This window comes from Sapajus apella, unplaced genomic scaffold (assembly GCF_009761245.1).
Source record: "Sapajus apella isolate SASKATOON/1434 unplaced genomic scaffold, GSC_monkey_1.0 scaffold9, whole genome shotgun sequence".
Lineage (NCBI taxonomy): Eukaryota > Metazoa > Chordata > Mammalia > Primates > Cebidae > Sapajus > Sapajus apella.
In genome coordinates, this window is record NW_022436949.1 from 27,137,279 (window position 1) to 27,160,592 (window position 23,314).

The 23,314-nt window shown below is 36.8% G+C and overlaps 1 long non-coding RNA gene across 1 annotated transcript in view; it reads left to right on the top strand.

The window, feature by feature from the left end:
* The first annotated feature begins 637 nt into the window (after positions 1–637).
* The window catches only part of LOC116551329, a 113,855-nt gene continuing 91,178 nt past the window's right edge, over positions 638–23,314 (top strand). Inside the window, exon 1 of the long non-coding RNA XR_004268852.1 lies at positions 638–2,671. This is a non-coding gene — a long non-coding RNA (uncharacterized LOC116551329). The remainder of the gene's footprint in view (positions 2,672–23,314) is intronic.

The window sequence follows — 23,314 nt, forward strand, 5'->3', positions numbered from 1 at the left end:
GTACTGCTGGATTAACCCTCTGAATTAACAGTTATCTCTGTAACACTCTCTTATGAAGACACCTTCTTGGGGTTGTAATTCCAATTAAGTAAGGTAAAAAAAATTTGCTTGGCATTTAGGGCTCTCTAGTTCAAAATGTGCTGCAACCTACTTCCCAAGCTCTTATTTTTCCTCCATATGTGTATATCATACTTTAGATGTTTCCACTTAATTCCTTTAACAGACCCTGACTTTTCCTAGTTTGATGCGTTTCTCCTTCTGTTGCCAATATCTGTAATTCCTTTTTTACATTTTGAAATCTCCTTTACCTTTCAAAACTCATAAATAACCAGAACTTTGCAAATGTTTTTCTTCATCTCTCTATTGAAATAATTTCATCTTTGTACAGAGGTTTATAGTGTCTCATATTGTGATCACTGGGGTATTTATGCTAATCCATCTATGAATCTATTTTTTTAACTAAACATTACAAGAACCCTCTTTATCTTAAAAAAATATGCTTACTTGTAATAGAGCTACATAACCTTTTCTTTTCTCTTTTGAGACAGAGTCTTGCTCTGTTGCCCAGGCTGGAGTGCAGTGGCATGATCATAGCTTACTACAACCTCTGCCTCACAGGTTCAAGCAATTTTTGTGCCTTAGACTCCCAAGTAGCTGGGATTACAGGCATGTGCCACCACACCTGGCTAACTGGCCTCAAGAAGTAACCCCCTGCTTTGGCCCCCCAAAGTTCTGGGATTACAGGTGTCAGCCCCCGCACCCAGCAAGTTATATAGCCTTAATGTAATCCAATGGAAAATAGTTTTTCAAAATTCCTTCTGTAGAATCCACCTGCAAACAATATTTGCCAGGGACTTTATTAAAGATCACATAGCAGCTTTAGTTCGGGATTTTGTGAGAAAATGCAAACAGCTTTTGTGGACTCCAGAGGTAGTAATGTTACCATGGAACCCTTTGTCTATCTTGTGGACTCATCCCTTCAACATCATTTCTTTTCTGCTTCTTTTGTTCTTTTATAGGCACAAAACAGCAATATCACCTACCCCTCCCATTGTCTTCTTTAGAGTAAGTTCTCTCTTCTGAAGCCTTGGTATAGGCTGACATCCTTCTTTTATATTTTACTGAATTGCAGGTCAGAGCTTGGTCTCTCTCATCCTGTATCTTCTTCAGCTTGAGCAAAATTTCATCCACACTTGAACTGCCAAGTTGCATGGAATGACTCAGATGTTAAACTACCATTGCTTCAACACATATGAGTAACACATAAAACTAGAGAAACAAACTTAACTCAGATGTTAAGCTATCATTGCTTCAACACATGAGTAATATTATACAAAACTAGAGAAACAAAACAAAACTTGTACCTGATTTGCACTGGCACCTGATGTGTCTTACATTGCAGTTGCATTGACCTTCCCAGTATAAAAGGATATGGCTGCTGCTTCTTTTCCACTTTTCAAATGTCATCTAAAGTGTCTCCACAGAGAACTATGGAGCACATTAAACTTTTAGCTCTGAGTGTTCAACCTGTATGTATTCTAGCTATTATGAATGTACTCCTCTATGAATTTACACCAGCACATTATTTTCTCTGTGAGGTAGAGAAAAGTGAAAGAAAATTAGATGTGATATAAATTAGATCAATAGCTTGTATAGGGAAACATATTCATATTTGTAAGTAATTTTATTAGTTCATTTCCTGGTTTCACATACCTACAGTTAAATGTCTTCACTGTGAAGACAATACCTGTGTCTTGAAATAATTTTCATGAATTCTCTTATTTTCCCAAGTCTGAGAAGAATTAATTCTTCAAGATGTCAGAATTAGAAAAGGGTTTCAATGGTTAGAATTACAAAACTCATCCATGCCATAATTAAGAACATTGTTCTCTTATGACTGAATTAATTTCAGCATGAATGTGGCTTTCAGAATAATCTATTGGAGGGAATCTTAAGTTTCTAATAATTTAATAATATTTACATTTTACCCAAAGAAAACTATTTAAAACAAAATCATTTGGAAAAATAGAAGTTGACAAAATATTAACCTAAAGCTTTAAATGTAGAATTTTCTCCTTTATCACTCTAAATTTGAATGGATTACATGAAATAAGTTGTTGGAAAAAAATTTATTAAATAGTATCCCCCTGAGTGTAATAGATATACGTTTTACTAGACAAGTTTGAATCAGAGAAACAGAGCTCCTAGGAATGATAATGACCAGAGGATTGACTACATGGATTCCAACTTACACATTTGTAGGAGCTTGTTAAACTATATAAACCTGCTTTTTTCTACATTAGACACTGAGACTGAAGTCAGGAAGGCAGGCCATTGGGAAGGAAATATGGTGAAGTGGGGAAGGAACAAGACAAATTAGAACACATAAGAGTGAGCTGGAACACATGTAGGTCTTTTGTCAGCTCCAAGTTCCAACATCAGTGTTGTTTCTGACTAGATATAAAACTGGTGGCCTTTCCTATGAAGCTAAACACAGCACTGGCCCAAGAGTCAGAGAAGATAAAGGAAGAGACTCAACAGGAGTTGGACGAGCAAGTCCTGTTGCTGGTATAGACACTGCATTCACTGGCCAAGGATTTGGAGAAGCTGAAGGAGGAGATACAGCTGTTGCTGGAGTGACTGTTGGCTGGCCCTGCTCCACTTAGACAAGGTAAGCCAGCCCATCAGAAACAATGTGCCTGATTTGCAATGGCACCTGATGTCTTGCATTGCAATTGCATTGACCTTCCCAATATAAAAGGATATGGCTGCTGCTTCTCTTCCACTTTTCAAATGTCATCTAAAGTATCTCTTGTAGCCCACAGGAATTTGGAATTATGCTGAAAAGTGGATTCTGAGAATCATATTTGCAACTTAAATGAACTTACACAGTGTGTATCGCCTTGCATATGTCAAAATAAAAAATGAAATAAAAATCGATACAACCTCATCTTCTCCCTGGAATAAAGACGGTATCTTTTTGTGAATACTATATGTTCATCAGTCTTCTCATCACAGCTTCAGTGCCTGCATCAGATAACATCTTAGGAAGTCTCATCCAGGTCACCCTTCCTCCAGACACACTGGATATGATCTTAATTGCCAGAATATTAAGAGAAGATAATAAGATAAGAAGGGAAGCAGCAGCCATATGAAGTGGTAATTGTGAGTCTGGGACCTGGAAGCTTTAAGAAAGATATTGGGTAATAAGGACTTGGAGACTTACATATTTAACTTCTTTATCCAGAGTGATCTGATGGGTGTATTTATTATTATGATGGTAAAGAGATTAAGTTCAAATTCAAACCCCATCTGAAACAACTGGAAGACTCTTTAAGATGTCTGGGTAGCCTAACAGTGAACCAGGGCTGCTACAAACCATTAGTGAAAAGTGCAAAGATACATGTAACACACAGGCCAAAAAACAGGAGAACCTTGCATGGAGTGTAAAAGAAGCATATTGCCTATAAACTTCTGGAGGCTTTGAAAGCGGTTTACTGAGAAAGCTTTTACAGTGGCCCACTTTGAAGCTATTGATAATTAACTAAACAAATAATTCAAAGTACATCCAACTGGTTTCAGCAGATTTCTTTAGGGAGTTGTGATACTTTAAATCCCATGTAATGATACTGTTGGATCAGTGTCTTTAGCTGCAGTATGTAAGCACACAGCACTTGATTCATGATCATATGGGTAATAACTTGAGATCAATATTTTAAATGATGTAATAGAAAATCAACAAGGAATCTCTCACAAGTAATAAATAGTGATTGAGCCCTAGTTGTGGGTATATGGAGTCATTATGAATTCTGCCAAGTATATAGATTTATGATTACACAAATTACTGAGTGATAAAAGACATTTCTCATAATAGCAATATAGTTTCATAACTTATTCAAGAGCATAGATTTCTTTATGTAGGACACCAAGAAACCAAAGTATCATTCTAACCACTTATTCGTAATAGGGCTGACTTTAGCAGCTGATGTTTCTGTCTTGTAGGGACTCTCTGTTTTTCCCAGTTTTGAGATGAGATGTGAAGCTTGTCTTATTCACACTGCGTGGCATATGGAAAGAAGCGTGGACTTTAGAGGCAGAAATACATCTGCTTGAGGGAAGTGCTTGGTCCTAGTTTCTGCTTCTATAAAATGGGGATGGGGCATGTGTCTTTATTTTTCTCTCACAGGGTTGCCCTGAGAAAAAGGCACACTAAAGAGCAAAGCATGTTGCAAACAGTGCAATACTATGAAAACAAGTTAATTTCTGATTTGTTATCTCAGGTTTTTAGTACCTGAAGGGTGGGTGACAAAAGGCAGCCATTCATGTAAAAGCACCTAAATGGAAGTCTCTGCTTTATTTATGAAACTCTTTCACTTTCTGCTTTATATCTACTCTTCGTTATACTCATTGAAAATACACATAATTTCATCTTTCTTATAGCCTGATATTCTTTCCCTTTTTAATGAACTGGAAAACATGAGAACTAGCATCATATTCTCTCTTTCTCCATCCTCTTCATTATTTTAACTACTCATGTATAGCAGAGCCTTCAGTTGTGGGTCACACATCAGCCATTTCCATAATTGATTTGAAAAAGACTGTATTTAGATATGAGACTGCCTTTTCAGTAGATATAACTATCTTTTCCACTCCTTCGCTTCCACTTCTTCCATAAGCTATCCAGTCCCCTATTCTCCCTTTTATCAGTGGACTTCTACCAATACTACTTTTTCTACCTGTCTGAATCACTGTGTTAGTCGATTTTCCAACATACTTTTCCAGCTGATATCAAACCCTGTCTTATTCCATCTATCTGATTTCATCGTTCTTTCTCCAGGGCTGTTAGCTATTCTCTAGCTAATCTCCAGAGATTGTTAGAGAGAATCATTCATCCTGTATCCATACATGCCCTTGTAAATGTCCTGTTTGGACCTAGCTGGAACTCACCTAACCACATGCAAAATGAATGTAGCCGCCAAATAGCTGGGTTTGCAAAAATGTGTTCTGAATCAAGCTACACTGCCCACAGGCATTACTCTGTCCTGCGTTGCTCAGGCTCTGACTTTTTACCTCCTCCTTCTATTTGTGTTTGCCCCACTTCCAATTTTGGCATCTCAGCTTATTCTTACCTGCTTCATCTTCTGGCTTTAAGTTCATCTTCAAGGGCTGTCATGTTCAAACTCTTTAGCCAATATTTTGAATACCCTGGCTTTGGCCCAGGACTAAATTTTATGAATGTGTTAGTCCATTCTTATGCTGCTAATAAAGACATGGACTGGGTAATTTATAAAGAAAAGAGATTTAATTGGCTTACAGTTTCACAGGGCTAGTGAGGCCTTGGGAAACTTAAAATCATGGCAGAAGGGGAAGCAAACACATACTTCTTCACATGTCAGCAGCAAGGGGAAGTGAAAAGCAAAGGAGGGGAAAAGCCCCTTATAAAACCACCAGATCTCATGAGAATTCACTCACTATTTACTTACTGTTTTGTCTTCAGAACATGGAAAAAGCCCTTTGTCTTAGCCTCCAAATCAAAGAAGCTTAATCAATGATTAAATAAATAAATGAGTGTTTCTGTGTGCAAAATAAACTGCTACATGAGTATGTCACTTTCTCAAGAAATCTTTTAGAAAGTCTTACAATTCTGCATAGGAGACTTTAAAGAGCACAACTACTTTTTTCAAGCTAAACATGTAAGGAATTTTGTGAAGTAGTAATATCTTTACAGGTTTCCTCATCCATTTGTTCATAATTTCTCTTTAAATCTGGCACTTTACAGCCCAGGGTCTCAGTTCTCTCATGGTGCTCTTTGATGGTATAGCTCCTTTATTCTGTGACTCCACTCAAATTTTTCCCATTCAGATGGCACCTCCACAAATCTCTCTCCACTACCAAATCTGTTTGCTGTCCACTTCCTTTTAGACTCTACACGAGGCTGTTTGGTTAATCTTATACAGGCTAACATCAGTGTTTAATAATGGCTTAATGCTCTATGCTTCAGAGAAAGAAATAGGTATTTTAATAAAATTCTTAAAGTAATTTAATCCCTAAGGGTTACTGATGTGGACATTAAACATCCTGTGATAGACCAATGATAATTGAGGGAGATTTTTGGTTTGTAGGTTTGGTTTTTAAAAATGTCTTTTCAAATCACACCACAGAGTCAGTTGCTCGTTTTGTCAATAGTTTAGCTATTTCCTGAAAAGAAGCTTTAGGGAAAAGGATGAAAGAAGAGAGGCAGCAGAAAAATTACCACTTTAATGAATTCCTTTTTTCACTTATTTCATTTTCTCCCTAATTTTCCTCATTTTTAAAAATTTTATAATATTTATTTCTTAAATAGCCTACCTTGATGACTACTTATAAGTCATCTAAAGTGAGCCTGGCTTTTCAGTATCCTTCATTGCGTCTTTTATATTAGCCTTCCACTTCTCCTTACTATACTTTTGCATAATAGTTGCTGATGAGTTTTTGTGGCAATAAATTTATTGCAAACAAATGTAAGTGACTGAAAAATTATTTATAAAAAATTGTAGTAAGCATCAGTCAATGGCTCACTATTTTAGTTGTGATTTTTCTGAAATTTGAGGATCAAAAGAATATGTAGACTAAAATATATATTGACATCATCTGGGATTTCATTGTTGTAGGATGTGATCTCTCTGGACCAGATTTTTTTCTCCTCATTTATGAGTGTGATGAATGCTACAATATGTATGTGAAATATATTAAGCAGATATAATTACTTCCATTTTCAAGTTGGAAACTGAGGCACTGAGAGGTTAATTAAAACTATATCAGATTTTAGTAACAAGTTGTAAGCATCTTCAGGTCAAAGGTGATGTCTCAGCATAGCCTGTTTTTCCACACAAGTGTATCTTCATGTGGTCTGCATCCAGTAAATGCTTGTGGGCTTGAAATGCCTGGGGCTGGTCCTAGATTTTATTACCTCCTGGCCAGTGTTCTTTCCATGACATTATTTTGCTTTCTAAAGGGGCCATTACCAATTGGAAGTGGGCGCCTTATTAAATTTGACCTGCTACCTGTAGCTGTGGGCAATACAAGATTGAACAATTGGCTTTCTAAATAGGTGCAGGGTTAGAATGGTAAGGGTACTTTGCATCAATCAAATCTCCCTGATTTTTGCTTATGAGACTAGCCACTCCAGTTGACTTTTGGATCTTCTACTTCTTAACAGAATCCAAGTTATAACCAAGGTATGGATTATACCCAACATTGCTGATCTCCAGCCAAATTTGTACTAGCTAATGACTTTTTGCTGCCACTACATACTAGTTTTAGCAAGGAACCATGGCCAAGTTTTATATTGCCTCAGGCAAATATGCTAGATGTTGAAATGGAAATAGGTGAAGGGGGGGATATGAAGTTCAGGGGGCACATTTCAGGGAGTGAAGCTCAAGGCCATATATATCATTGTGTTATAAAGCAGAACAAATCATCAAGAACTGGTATAAGTTACATGGTTAGAGATGCCAACCATCTGGACATGATGGTGCATTAATAGTGACTATCAAATAAAACACCCAAGTGCAGATGTTCATTATATTTGATTAACATGAATCCTAGAGGTTTCTTTTTAATTCTTGTAACTACCCTGATTGCTTGAAGTATACGTAGAAAATTGGTTTAATACAATTTTGAGTGGGATAATCAGTCATTTGTATAGCTGATGTGGAAGCTTTTGAATTTTCTCTCTCTGTACTCTATATGTCAAAACAAAACAAAACGAAATAAAACAACCCATACATTATATGTAATAGCTTAGTACTTACACATTTATCTTTAGGTTATAGAATGGGAGAGATAGGTTTTGACAAAATGATTTTTTTTTTTTTTTTTTTTTACAAAATGATGTTTAACCTTCTTGAATAAGGAAACTCTTGGATACCACCACTGTCTATTTTCCAAGGTTCAAATTAAACTAAACATTGGCAGAAGTTTTCTAGATAAAGATTCTTATCAAGTCTCCAAAAAGTTAGATGAATCATTATGATCATCATTATTCTAATATGCAGACTAGTTTATGAAACATTTGCAGTAAATTTATAGTTAGGCTCAGGATATGAAGATTTTAGTGAAATTGAGCCAAATTGATTAAATTGTTTTTCTCAAACCCCATGAGTCATACTATAGCATACAAGGATAAACACTTTGTTTCAGTCTTCCAATTGAGAAAAAATGTTTTTCACACAAAATATCAGTTTTTTAATTCATATTCTTAATATCATTTTTTTGTGGTACCATAGTCACTAAAGCTTAAGTGGTTTCAGATTCAGATTTCTCATAATTTATGCCAATATTCTTTATTTACCTAGCTGACCTTCACAGTTACCAAACATTGTCTTGCTAACAGAACCACAATACCCTATGACTAAATCATTGAAATATCAGAAGAGGAAATATTGTCACACCAAGAAGTCACAATACATATTCATTGTAAACTTCATGTTTTGAAAACCAGAATCTTTGAGAAACAATGCAGAAAATTTACTAAAGAAAGAAATACAAGAACAAACCAGCAGTCCTAAGAGGATCCACAGACCCTTTGAAGGAAGTAGACTGCTACTGCAGGACCTGAGAGACTGCTGAAATACTGTGAGTGCCCCAACTTTGGAAGTGTGAAGAGGAGAGCTTCCTCCCCAGAGCACACCCCCCACTGAAGAAACTGAAGGTTTGCGAGAGAAGTTTCCGACCTTACCTGGAACTGAGCCATTTTAGAGAGCCAAGTGAAATACAGGGGTAGAAGAAGGAGCAGAAAGGCCCTGGGAACTCACTGGGTCCCCAAGCAGTCCATAACTGCCTGGCACCAGAGAGACTGATTGGGAGGGTGGCCAGAGGAGCAGGGGGTGAAACTTCACAGGGAGAAGGACATCTCTAGCTGAACTTTGTAACAAAGGGTGAGAAGCCTCCTGGCCAGAACTTGGGACGGGCAAAAATCCAGTGTGCAGACTCCACAATCTGGGGAAAAACCAAGCCCTTTTCTTTCACAGCTGGGATGTGGGTAGCCTGGGGCAAATTTTCAAGTCTGGCTTGCCCACTGCAGGGAAACAGATTCAGGGCTGTTGATGGGGGTGCAGTGGGAGTGAGACTGGCTTTTTGGTTTGCATGGAAATTGGGTGAGGCCTGTGACTGCTGGTTTTCCTCTACTTACCTGACAATCTGCATGACTCAGCAGAGATAGCCATAATCTTCCTAGGTACACAAGTCCAGTGACCTGGGAATCTCACCCCATCCCCACAGCAGCAGGAGTAAGATATGCCCAAAGAGAATCTGAGCTCAGACATGCCTACTCCTACCCCCACCGGATGGTCCTTCCCTAACCACCCTGGTAGTGGAAGTCAGATGGTATATAATCTTGGGAGTTCTAGGGCCCTGCCCACCACCAATCCCTCTCCATACTACTACAGCTAATGCTTTCTGAAAGGCACACCTCCTGACAGGATGCCAACCAGTACAAAAATAGAGCATTAAACCACCAAAGTTAAGAACCCTCACAGTATCTATTGTACCACTCTCCCCTTGCCCACCTCCACTGGAATAGGAACTGGCATCTATGGCTGCAAGACCCATAGATGGTTCACATCACAGAACTCAGTGCAGACAACCCTCATTACCAGTCCAGAGCTGTGTATGCTTGTTGTGTGGCTAGACCCAGAAGAGAGATAGTAATCACTGGCAGTTCAGCTCACAGGAAGACACATCCTTAGGAAAAGAGGGAAAGCACTACATCAAGGGAACACCCAGTGGGACAAAAGAATCTAAACAACAGCCTTCAACCCTAGACCTTCCCTCTGACAGAACCTACCCAAATGAGAAGGAACCAGAAAATCAACCCTGGTAATATGACAAAACAGTGCTCTTCAACATCCCCTAAAAATCACACTAGTTTATCAGCAATAGATCCAAACCAAGAAGAAATCCCTGATTTACCTGAAAAAGAATTCAGGAGGTTAATTATTAAGTTAATCAGAGAGACACCAAAGAAAGGCAAATCTCAATGCAAGGAAATCCAAAAAACAATACAAGAAGTGAAGGAAGGAATATTCAAGGAAATAGGTAGCTTAAAAAAAAAAAAACAGTAAAATTTCAGGAAACAATGGACACACGTATAGAAATGCAAAATGCTCTGGAAATTCTCAGCAATATAATTTGACAAGTAGAAACAAGAAATTCAGAGCTCAAAGACAAGGTTTTTGAATTAACTCAATATAACAAAGATAAGGAAGAAAGAATAAGAATATATGATCAAAGCCTCCAAGAAGTCTGAGATTATGTTAAACAACCAACCCTAAGAATAAGTGGCATTCCTGAGGAGTAAAAGAAATCTGAAAGTTTGGCAAACATATTCAGGGGAAAAATTGAGAAAAACTTCCTCAGCCTTGCTGGAGACCTAGATATTCAAATACAAGAAGCACAAAGTACACCTGGGAAATTCTTCACAGAAAGATCACCGCCTAGGCACATTGTAATCAGGTTATCCAAAGTTAAGACAAAGGAAAGACTCTTAAGAGCTGTGAGACAGAAGCACCAAGTAACCAATAAAGGAAAACCTATCAGATTAACAGCAGATTTCTCAGCAGAAACCTTACAAACTAGAAAGGATTGGGGCCCTATCTGTAGCCTCCTCAAACAAAACAATCAGCCAAGAATTTTGTATCAAGTGAAATTAAGCATCACATATCAAGGAAAGATATAGTCCTTTTCAGACAAACAAATACTGAGAGACGTTGCCACTACCAAGTCAGCACTATAAGAACTGCTAAAAGGAGCTTTAAATCTTGAAGCAAATTCTGGAAACACATCAAAACAGAACCTCTTTAGAGCATAAATCACACAGAACCTATAAGAAAAAATATAAGTTAAAAAGCAAAAACAAAACAAAAAAACAAAGTACACAGGCAACAAAAAGCATGATGAATGCAATGGCACCTCACATTTCAATACCAACACTGAATACAAATGGCCTAAATGATCCACTTAAAAGATATAGAACTGAAGAATGGATAAGAACTCCCCAGTCAACTATCTGCTGCCTTCAGGAGACTCCCTTAACACGTAAGGACTCACACAAACCTAAACTAAAAGAGTGAAAAAAGGAATTTCATGAAAATGGACACCCAAAAATAAGCAGGGTTAGCTATTCTTATATCAGACAAAACAAACTTTAAAGCAACAGTAGTTAAAAGAGACAAAGAGGAACATTATATAATGGTAAAAGGCCTTGTCCTAAACATACGTGCACCTAATACTGGAGCTCCCAAATTTATAAAACAATTACTAATATACTTAAGAAATGAGATAGAGAGTAACACAATAATAGTGGGGGACTTCAAAACTCCACTTACTGTACTAGACAGGTCATCAAGACAGAAAGTCAACAAAGAAACAATGGATTAAACTATATCTTGGAACAAATGGACTTAACTGATATATATAAAACATTTCATTCAACAACTGTGAAATATACATTTTATTCAACAGCACATGGAACTTTCTCCAACATGGATCATATGACAGGCTATAATATAAGCCTCAATAAATTTAAGAAAATTGAAATTATATCAACTCTCTCAGACCACAATGGAATAAAACTGGAAATTAACTCCAAAAGAAACCTTCAAAACCATGCAAATACACGGAAATTTAGTAACCTGCTCCTCAGTGAGCATTGGGTCAAAAATAAAATCAAAATGGAAATTTAAAAATTCTTTGAACTGAATGACAATAACCTAGACAACCTACCAAAACTTCCCAGATACAGCAAAGGCAGTGACAAGAGGAAAGTTCATAGACCTAAACACCTGCATCAAAAGGACTTTCTGAAAGAGCACAAACTGAAACTCTAAGGTCATGCTTCAAGGAACTAGAGAAACAAGAACAAATCAAACCTAAACCAGCAGAAGGAAGGAAATAACCAAGATCAGAGCAGAATTAAATGAAATTGAAACAATACAAAAGATAAATGAAACAAAAATCTGGTTCTTTGAAAAGATAAATAAAATTGATAGACCACTGGCAAGATTAACCAAGAAAAAAAGAGAAAATCCAAATAACCTCACTAAGAAATGAAAGGGAGATATTACAACTTTTACCACTGAAATATTAAAGATCATTCAGGGATACTTTGAACACCTTCACACACATAAATTAGAAAACCTAGAAGAGATGGATAAATTCCTAGAAAAAAGACAACCTCTTAGCTAAAATCAGAAAGAATTAGATAACCTGAACAGACCAATAACAAGAAGCAAGATTGAAATGGTAATTTAAAAATTACCAACAAAAAAAAGTCCAGGACCAAATGGAGTCACAGCAGAACTCTACCAGACATTCAAAGAAGAATTGATATCAATCCTTTTCACACTATTCCACAAGGTAGAGGAAGAGGGAACCCTCCTTAATTCATGCTATGAGGGAACCCTTCTTAATTCATGCTATGAAGTCCACATGACCCTAATACCAAAACCAGGAAAGGACATAACCAAAAAAGAAAACTACAGGTAGATATACTTGATGAACATAGATGCTAAAAATTCTTAACAACATGCTAGCTAACTGAATGCAACAACTTATCAAAAGGATAATCCACCATGATTAAGTGGATTTCACCAGCATTGCAGGGATGGTTTAACATATGCAAGTCAATAAATGTGATAAAACACATAAACAGAATTAAAAACAAAAATCACATAATCATCTCAATAGATGCAGAAAAAGCATTTGACAAAATCCAGCATCCCTTTATGATTAAAACTCTCAGCAAAAGCAGCATAAAAAGGACATAACTCAATGTCATAAAAGCTACCTATAACAAACCCATAGCCAACATAACACCGAATAAGGAAAAGTTGAAAGCATTCCCTGTGAGAACTGGAACAAGACAAGGATGCCTGTGCTCATCACTCCTCTTGAAATAGTACTGGAAGACCTAGTCAGAGCAATCAGGCAAGAGAAAGATACAAAGGGCATTCAAACTGGTAAAGAGGAAGTCAAACTGTCATTGTTTGCTGACAGTATGATCATTTACCTTGAAAACCCTACATACTCCTTCAGAAAGCTCCTAAAACTGACGAAAGAATTTGGCAAAGTTTCTGGATATAATATTAATGTACACAAATTGGTAGCTCTTCTATACACCAACAGCAACAAAGCAGAGAATCAAATCAATACAATAGTTGCAAATAAAATACTTAGGAATATATGTAACTAAGGAGTTGAAAGACCTCTACAAGGAAAATTACAAAACACTGCTGAAAGAGATCATAGATGACACAAACAAATGGATACACATTCCATGCTCATATATAGGTAGACTCGATATTGTGAAAATGACCATAGTGCCAAAAGCAATCTACAAATTCAAAGCAATCCCCATCAAAATACCACCATAATTCTTCACAGAATTAGAAAAAACAATTCTAAATTTCATATGGAACAAAAAAAGAGTCCACATAGCCAAAGCAAGACTTAAGCAAAAAGAACAAATCTGGAGGAATTATACAACCTGATTTCAAACTGTACTATAAGACCATAGTCACCAAAATAGCATGGTACTGGTATAAAAATAGGCACATAGGCCAATGGAACAGAACAGATAACCCAGAAATAAACCCAAATATTTATAACCAACTGGACTTTGACAAAGCAAGCAAAAACATAAAGTCAGAAAAAAGCACCCCTTTCAACAAATGGTGCTGATATAACTGGCTAGTCACATGTAAGAGAATGAAACTGGATCCTCATCTTTCACCTTATAGAAAAATCAACTCAAGATGGATTAAGGACTTACACCTAACACCTATAAAAATTTTAGAAGAAAAAATGATAAAGGGGATATCACCACAGGTTCCACAGATATACAAACCATCATCAGAGATTATTACAAACAACTCTATGCACATAAACTAGTAAACCTGGAAGAAATGTATAAATTCCTGGACACTTGTATCCTCCCAAGCCTAAACCAGGAAGAAGTTGAAACGCTGAATAAACCAATAAGAAGGGCAGAAATTAAGGCAGCAATTAATAACCTGCCACCCAAAAAAAGCCCAGATCAAGATGGGTTCACAGCTGAATTCTACCAGACATACAAGAGGAGCTGGTACCATTCCTTCTGAAACTATTTCAAACAATACAAAAAGAGGGAATCCTTCCCAAATCATTTTATGAGACCTACATCATCCTTATACAAAAACCCTGCAGAGACTCAGTAAGAAAAGAAAACTTCAGGCCAATATCCATGATGAATGTAGATGCAAAAATCTTCAATAAAATACTGGCAAACCAATTGCAACAGCACATCAGAAAGCTTATCCATCATGATCAAGTAGGCTTCATCCCGGGGATGCAAGGCTGGTTCAATATACTCAAGTCTATAAACATAATTAACCACATAAGCAGAATCAAAGACAAAAACCACATGATTATTTCAGTAGACGCAGAGAAGGCCTTTGACAAAATTCAACAGCCCTTTATGCTAAAAACCCTCAATAAACTAGGTATTGATGGAATGTATCTCAAAATAATAAAAGCTATTTATGACAAAGCAACAGCCAATATCATATGAATGGGCAAAAACTGGAAGCATTCCTTGAATCTGGCACTAGACAAGGATGCCCTCTCTCACCACTCCTATTCAATATAGGATTGGAAGTTCTAGCCAGAGCAATCAGGCAAGAAAAAGAAATAAAGGGTATTCAACTAGGAAAGGAGGGAGTCAAATTGTCTCTATTTGCAGATGACACAATTGTACATTTGGAATACCTCATCATCTCAGCCCAAAATCTCCTGAAACTGATAAGCAATTTCAGCAAAGTCTCAGGATACAAAATCAATGTGCAAAAATCACAAGAATTCCTATACGCCAATAACAGACTTAAAGAGAGCCAAATCAAGAATGAACTGCCATTCACAATGATACAATAAGAATAAAATACCTAGGAGTACAACTAACAAGAAATGTAAAGGACCTCTTCAAGGAGAACTACAAACCACTGCTTAACGAAATAAGAGAGGACACAAGCAGATGGAGAAACATTCCATGCTTATGGTCAGGAAGAATCAATATCATGAAAATGGCCATACTTCCCAAAGTAATTTACAGATTCAACACTATCCCCATCAAGCTACGAATGACCTTCTTCACAGAACTGGAGAAAACCACCTTAAACTTCATATGGAACCAAAAGAGAGCCTGCATAGCCAAGTCAATTCTAAGCAAAAAGAACAAAGCTGGAGGCATTATGTTACCTGACTTCAAACTATACTAAAAGCCTACAGTAATCAAAACAGCATGGTACTGGCACCAAAACAGAGATACAGACCAATGGAGAAAAACAGAGGCCTCAGAGTCAACATCACACATCTACAACCATCTGATCTTTGACAAACCTGACAAAAACAAGCAATGGGGAAAGGATTCCCTGTTTAATAAATGGTGTTGGGAAAACTGGCTAGCCATGTGCAGAAAGCAGAAACTGGACCCCTTCCTGACAATTTACATTAAAATTAACTCCAGATGGATTAAAGACTTAAACATAAGACCTAACACCATAAAAACCCTAGAGAAAATCTAGGCAAAACCATTCAGGACATAGGCATAGGCAAAGACTTCCTGACCAAAACACCAAAAGCTTTGGCAACGAAAGCCAAAATAGATAAATGGGATCTAATCAAACTCCACAGCTTCTTCACAGCAAAAGAAACAGTCATTAGAGTGAATCGGCAACCAACAGAATGGGAAAAAAATTTTGCAATTTACCCATCTGACAAAGGGCTGATATCCAGAATCTACAGAGAACTAAAACATATTTACAAGATAAAAACAAACAAGCCCATTCAAAAGTGGGCAAAGGATATGAACAGACACTTTACAAAAGAAGACATGCATGACGCCAACACACATATGAAAAAATGCTCATCATCACTGGTCATCAGAGAAATGCAAATCAAAACTACATTGAAATACCATCTCATGCCAGTTAGAATGGCGATCATTAAAAAATCTGGAGACAACAGATGCTAGAGAGGATGTGGAGAAATAGGACCACTTTTACACTGTTGGTGGGATTGTAAATTAGTTCAACCATTGTGGAAGACAGTGTGGTGGTTCCTCAAGGACCTAGAAATAGGAATTCCATTTGACTCAGCAATCCCATTAATGGGTATATATCCAAAGGATTATAAATTGTTCTACTATAAGGACACATGCACATGAATGATCATTGCAGCACTGTTTACAATAGCAAAGACCTGTAGCCAACCCAAATGCCCATCAATGCTAGACTGGACAGGGAAAATGTGGCACATATACACCATGGAATACTATGCAGCCATAAAAAACAATGAGTTTGTGTCCTTTATATGGACATAGATGAACCTGGAAACCATCATTCTCAGCAAACTGACACAAGAACAGAAAATCAAACACTGCATGTTCTCACTCATAGGTGGGTGTTGAACCATGAGGACACATGGACACAGGGAGGGGAACATCACACACTGGGGTCTGTTGGCGGGAAATAGGGGAGGGACAGTGGGGGGGTGGGGAGTTGGGGAGAGATAGCATGGGGAGAAATGCCAGAAATAGGTGATGGGGAGGAAGGCAGCAAATCACACTGCCAGGTGTGTACCTATGCAACAATCTTGCATGTTCTTCACATGTCCCTGAAAACCTAAAATGCAATAAAAAAAATTCTAGAAGATAACATTGGAAAAACCCTCTAGACACTGGCTTACGCAAGGATTTCATCACCAAGAACCCAGAAGCAAATGTAATAAAAACAAGAATAAATAGGTGGTACCTAGTTAAACTGAAGAACTTTTGCATGGCCAAAGAACCAGTCAGCAGAGTCAACAGACAACCCACAGAGTGGGAGAAAAATCTACACAATCTATATATTTGACACAGCACTAATATCCAGAATCTACAACTAACTCAAACAAATCAGTAAGACAAAAACAAACAATCCCATCAGAAAGTGGGCTAAATACATGAATAGACAATTCTCAAATGAAGATATTCAAATGGCCAAGAAACAGGAAAAAATGCTCAACATAACTAATGATTGGGAAAATGCAAATCAAAACCACAATGTGATACCACTTTACTCCTTCAATAATAGCTATAATCAAAAATTAAAAAACAGTAGATGTTAGCATGGGTGTGGTGAATAGGAAACACTTCTACACTGCTGGTGGGAGTGTGAACTAGCATAGTCACTATGGAAAGTAGTGTGAGATCCCTTAAAGAACTAAAAGTAGAATTACCATTTGATCCAGCAATCCCATTACTGGATATCTACCCAGAGGAAAAGAAGTCATCGTATGAAAAAGATACTTCCACACACATGGTTATAGCGGTATAATTCACAATTACAAAATCATGGCACCAACCCAACTGCCCATCAATCAACAAGTGGATAAAGAAACTGTGGTATATATTTGATGGAATACTACTCAGCCACAAAAAGGAATGAATTAACAGCATTTGCAATGACCTTTATGAGATTGGAGACTACTAATCTAAGTGAAGTAACTCATGTAACCAAATAACACCTATATCCCAATAACTTATGAAAAAAAAAGAGAAAGAAACACGAACCATGTAAAAGTCATTTAATAAACTCATTTTCCCAGGAGAAAACCAGCATCTGCTGTCTAACCATCAACATCAGTAGGTCACAGTTGTTTATGAAAGCTGCAAAATTCGTTCAAACAAATCTACATTTCTATAGAAAGAGAAACTTTATAACAAAAAGACATTACTTTCTATATGTTCATCTTCATTTATTTTATCTTAAATTTATAACAAATTATATTTGGAACTTAATTCCCAACACATAATATATGATGGCACATATATTTATCATTTGTATAATATCTCCATGTTTTCTTCTTACTGTCTCTTATGATTTTATTATAAAAATAAACTATCAGCTTTCCATATATCCCTTTTGTTTCAATATTATCCAGTTGGAAATGTGCTGATAACCAACCTGAACAACTAGATATACAATTAAGTCAAGATGGAAAGCTAGTGAGCAGTGATTTTCGTGATGCTGAGGAAAAAAACCAAAAGGAGTTAAGGTAACATGGCCTTGGGTTTTTCTTCTGGGATATTCATTTATGAGGAGATCCAATGTGTAGCTCAGAAGGCATCAGACTTTCAGGAGGTTACAGGGATGGTGATGGAGGATGGAGGGAGGCAACAAAACTGAGCAGATAAATTGCAATAGTGGTTTGGTGAACTTTAGAAAAATATAACTCAATAGAGCTTTGACTCAACTAAAGCAAAGGGAAACTTATTTCACTTACACATTGTAGGATATAAATAGAAGGAAGAAGGGCATAAAAAGATGCCACTATCCTCTATGGATCGGCTAATTTTTCCATCTGTGCTTTGGAGCTCTAGCTGTGAACACCTCAACTTGAATTTATCTTCAATCAGTTGTTCTGCTTTGCTTGTATGGCATGGCCAGTTACTGACACTCATTAATGATATTCTACCCACCCTAATGCTTACTTTAATTCCAGAACAATGAAAAATCCCTGCACTAGGTTTCTAGACACCAGGGCATTATTTAATGATGAGTTGTTATAACAGTGCCTGCAGCTCTATTCTCATACATACATACATAATTTACATTTAAATAGGCAAGATGGCCACCCAGGGACGCCTGGCACAAGCATAATGCCACCTGCATAAAGCAAAAACAGTTATTTTATGAGACAAAAACATTAGTTATTTCCAGGAATGTGCACAATGTGTAACACTAAGTAAAACAATATGATTCAAAAGACTTTAACCAGGGGGCCATTGGAGTAAAAGTAAAGGAAGTCTTAGAGCAAAGATAAATTCAAATTTGGAAAGTTTACATGCAGTAAGAGAAATATATTTTTTTCCAAGTTTCCAACATACCTTCCCAAAGTAACAAGTTAGAGTAGAATGAAAGACTAAGCAATAAAAGAAAAATTTATTTAAGCACTTTAGAAAAAGTACTAGCTTGTCTTAGTATTGTGGATCTACAAGTATACACTTGCTTGAAATAATATTCATTTTAATATAAAATTAGAAAAATATTAGATTACAAAGAGTACATACACATACACAAAATAAGAAGTAGCCACTTTATGATTTTGGTAAATATATTTCTAGTCATTTTACTTTTCATTGTTGTTAAATTTTTATGCATTTAAAAAATGAAATTTTGGGGCTGCATCCTCCCTGTTTCTCTGAGAAATAGTTTTCTGAATACTAGGGGGTTGTGAATGTCTCTCATTAGCATGGGAAATTGGCTGGCATTCTTCATGCAAGGGATTTAGTATTTTGAAAGGACCTTCCATTCCATCTTTTATTCAACAGTGAGGAATACGTAGACAGCCTTCCTTGGCCACTGTCTCCCCAATCCCCAAACTCACACCATTCCGCTCCATGACTTGAATTTGCAGATAATCTTTGCTCTCTGTTTCTCCTACAATTTTTAATACTACACCCATTTGTGAAATGGGGAAATGTTCTTTTTCTCATAGTTTTTAGCAAATTTCTCTATTCATATTGCAGTTTTTTTTTGTCAGTTTCTCAAGTAAGTGTGGCATTCAAAATTCAAAATTTGATTTTCGAAACTATAAAAGGAAAAATGAACTGTTTAATACTGTAGTAACTTGATTTTTTAAAGAATTGTATATACCTTCAGAAAAATGAATCATAAATTTAGTAGTGATACCTGAAAAACCAACAGTTTCTTTCTTTTTTTTTTTTTTTTTTTTTTTTTTTTTTCGAGATGGAGTCTCACTCTGCCATCCAGGCAGGACTGCAGTGGCATGATCTTGGCTCACTACAACCTCCACCTCCCAGGTTCAAGCGATTCTCTGGCCTCAGCTTCCTGAGTAGCTGGGACTACAGGTGTATGCCATTGTACCCAACTAATTTTTGTATTTTTAGTAGAGATGAGGCTTCACTATGTTGGCCAGGCTGGTCTTGAATTCCTGACTTCATGATCCGCCCCCCTCAGCCTCCCAAAGTGCTGGGATTACAGGGGTGATCTACGGCGCCAAGCCCAAAACCAACACTTTTAAGCGAATCAATTTTGCTATTACACTTAATTGTTTATTTTCTCAAATTGATTAGGTTTAAGCATGCCAATATACAATGACTAAAACCTCTGGAAACACTAGAAAATTTAAATGATAACTGATATTGCCTGCTTAATATCTCACATCATTTAACTAGCAGTCTTCTACAAGATGTGTCTAAACTGGAAATACCTTTGTTAATTTTCAGTACTAGTTCATGCTAGGTGAGTCATAAAGGGATCTTTTTTTAAAAAAAAATCATGGTTTTGAAATCATGCTTTCTTAGGAAAGTTGGGGTATATGTTGGCAGGCTGCAGAAATTGTTTAGCAAATTTACAAGGCTGTGCCATATTGTGTTTAAATGCCTTCTACTTTATATTTTGAGTCCCAGTTTTATTCTTTTCTAAAATTAATATCAGAGTAAGAAATTCTAAAAAGGCAAATCTAAAAATATCTGTGTTGAACATATGCTAGAAAATTTTGTCCTAAATATTATTTTGCAACCCTGTACATTACATATTCTTCATTGTTTGTAAATAACTTTTATGCCTTTATCTTCAATAAGGACTTTAAAAAGTCCATTTCAGAAGAGTTCCTAGGAGATTTGCAGATGTTTGCTGTTGAATTTTTTTTAAATGTATTATATTTGTACAGTCAACCTCATCCTAAATGGCTAGGGTTTTAGATCTTAGTTGCTGATTATGGCTCTGAAAATTTTCAGTATACCTTGCACAAAACTTAATCTCCAAGGAGTCACCGTCCCCTGGGTTTGCAAGGCATATGTCTACTGCCCTGATAACATGTTATTCAGAAGTGTTTCTAGTGTTATTCTCAGTGTTTCTAGAGTTCATATCAGATCTACACAGGAACTACTCTAGGTGCTAGTGATTCCTTGGCAAATAAGGCAAGCCAAGTCTCTCCCTTTATATTTCAGTGGAAGAGGAAGCAAAAACAAGTAATAGTAGTAAACAATATCAGGATGTGATAAGAACTATGAAGAAAAATAAGCCTGGTAAGGGGATAGAGAGGAGAAGACCTACCTCTAACAGGGTAATCCAGGGGGTTCTCTCTGAGGAGGCCGGGCGCGGTGGCTCAAGCCTGTAATCCCAGCACTTTGGGAGGCCGAGGCGGGTGGAACACGAGGTCAAGAGATCGAGACCATCCTGGTCAACACGGTGAAACCCCGTCTCTACTAAAAATACAAAAAATTAGCTGGGCATGGTGGTGCGTGCCTGTAATCCCAGCTACTCAGGAGGCTGAGGCAGGAGAATTGCCTGAACCCAGGAGGCGGAGGTTGCGGTGAGCCGAGATCGCGCCATTGCACGCCAGCCTGGGTAACATGAGTGAAACTCCGTCTCAAAAAAAAAAAAAAAAGTAAATATGGGGCCAGAACATAGAGGTCTTAGCAAGCCGTGGTAAGTTCAATCTATTTGTACTGGTACAACCAAACTCATTATTTAAGCAGTGAAACATGTCCACATCACTGAGTAAACTGTTTGGAGCCTTTTATTATCTCCCTGCCACAGCAGATGCCCTGATGTCTTTCTCAGGATTGATTTATCAGTAGCAGGTGGGGAGATAGATACTATTAAGTTACTTGTTACATATTTTGAATTTCACCACTGGCAGTGAGGATTTAGGTCTCTATTTCAATAAACTGTGATGGAAAGTTACTGGAGGGTTTTAGATAATCGGCAGGGAGTGTATGTCCCACATCTGATTTACTAATTTATAGTATCAGAAGATACTAAGGGCATGGAAGGAATCAAAGCAGAGACATCATTTAGAAGGATATCATAGAAGTTCAGGCAAGAGATGACAGCATATTAGGCCAGGGTGATAGATTTGGTGTTACAGTTAATACTAAGCATCAACTTGATTGGACTGAAGGGTGCAAAGTATTATTTCTGGTATGTCTGCGAGGATGTTGCCAGAGGAGATTAACATTTGAGTCAGTGGACTGGGAGAGGAAAACCCACCCTCAATGTGGGTAGGCACCATCCATTCAGCTGCCAGTGTGGCTAGGAAAAGCAGGCAGAAGAAGATGGAATAAGCTGGTTGTCTGAGTTTTCTGGCTTTCATATTTTCTTGTGCTGGATGCTTCCTGCCCTTGAACATCAGACTCAGACTCCAGTTTTTTCAGTCTTTGAACTCTTGGACTTACCCTAGTGAACTCCCTTTCATGTGTACATATATCCTGTTAGTTCTGTCCCTGTGGAGAACCCTAACACAGATGAAGAAGGTGAGGCGTAGTCACAGTCAGAATTATTATTCTATTTTAATGGCTATATTATTATATTTTGATGGCTGTATTATTATATTTTGACTTGCTCACAGTCAGAATTATTATATTTTGATGGCTGTATTATTATATTTTGATGGCTGTATTATTATATTTTGACTTGCTCACAGTCAGAATTATTATTATATTTTGATGGCTATATTATTATATTTTGACTTGCTCACAGTCACAATTATTATTATATTTTGATGGTTATATTTCACATATAGGTTGGAGTGGGCTGTGGTGACAAGTAGAACCCAAAATATGTGCTGGCCTTGAACAAAGTGGAAATGTATTTCCCTATTTGTTAATGTTAACAGTTTTGGTTCTCAAATCCCTATAGATGAACAAGAGCAGAAAAGGCAAAAGGGGAGTAAATAAAATTATATTTATGCTTTTAAAGTTCTTATATTGTTTGTGTAGTATTCACTGGAGTGCTTATAGGTAGAGTGTGAGTATATGTAAAAAGGCATAACTGAGAGATGCACATTGTAGTTTCTAGAGTTAAATATCAAAAGCTATTTTGAAATTTATCAAAAGAAAAAATGATAAATGTTTCAGATAATGAGTATTCTAATTACTCTGATCTGATCACTGTACCTCATAGGTGTCACAACATCACTATGTACCCCATAAATATGTACAATTATTGACACAATTATGTGTCAATTTAAAAATGTAAAAATATAAATGAAAAATATATTTCTTCTACATATAGGAGTGTAGGTTAATTTATTTTTAATTTTAGCACTCTAAGGCTGTTATTTCCTTGTCCTTGGCTTCTATTGTTGCCAGTAAGAAGTTAGACATAATTTGTATTTTCTTCTTCACTTATGATGTGACGCTGGCCAAATCTGCTTCTATTAGTTCATTCTCATACTGCTATGAAATATCCAAGCCTGGGTAAGAAAAGAACCTTATAAAGAAAAGAGGTTT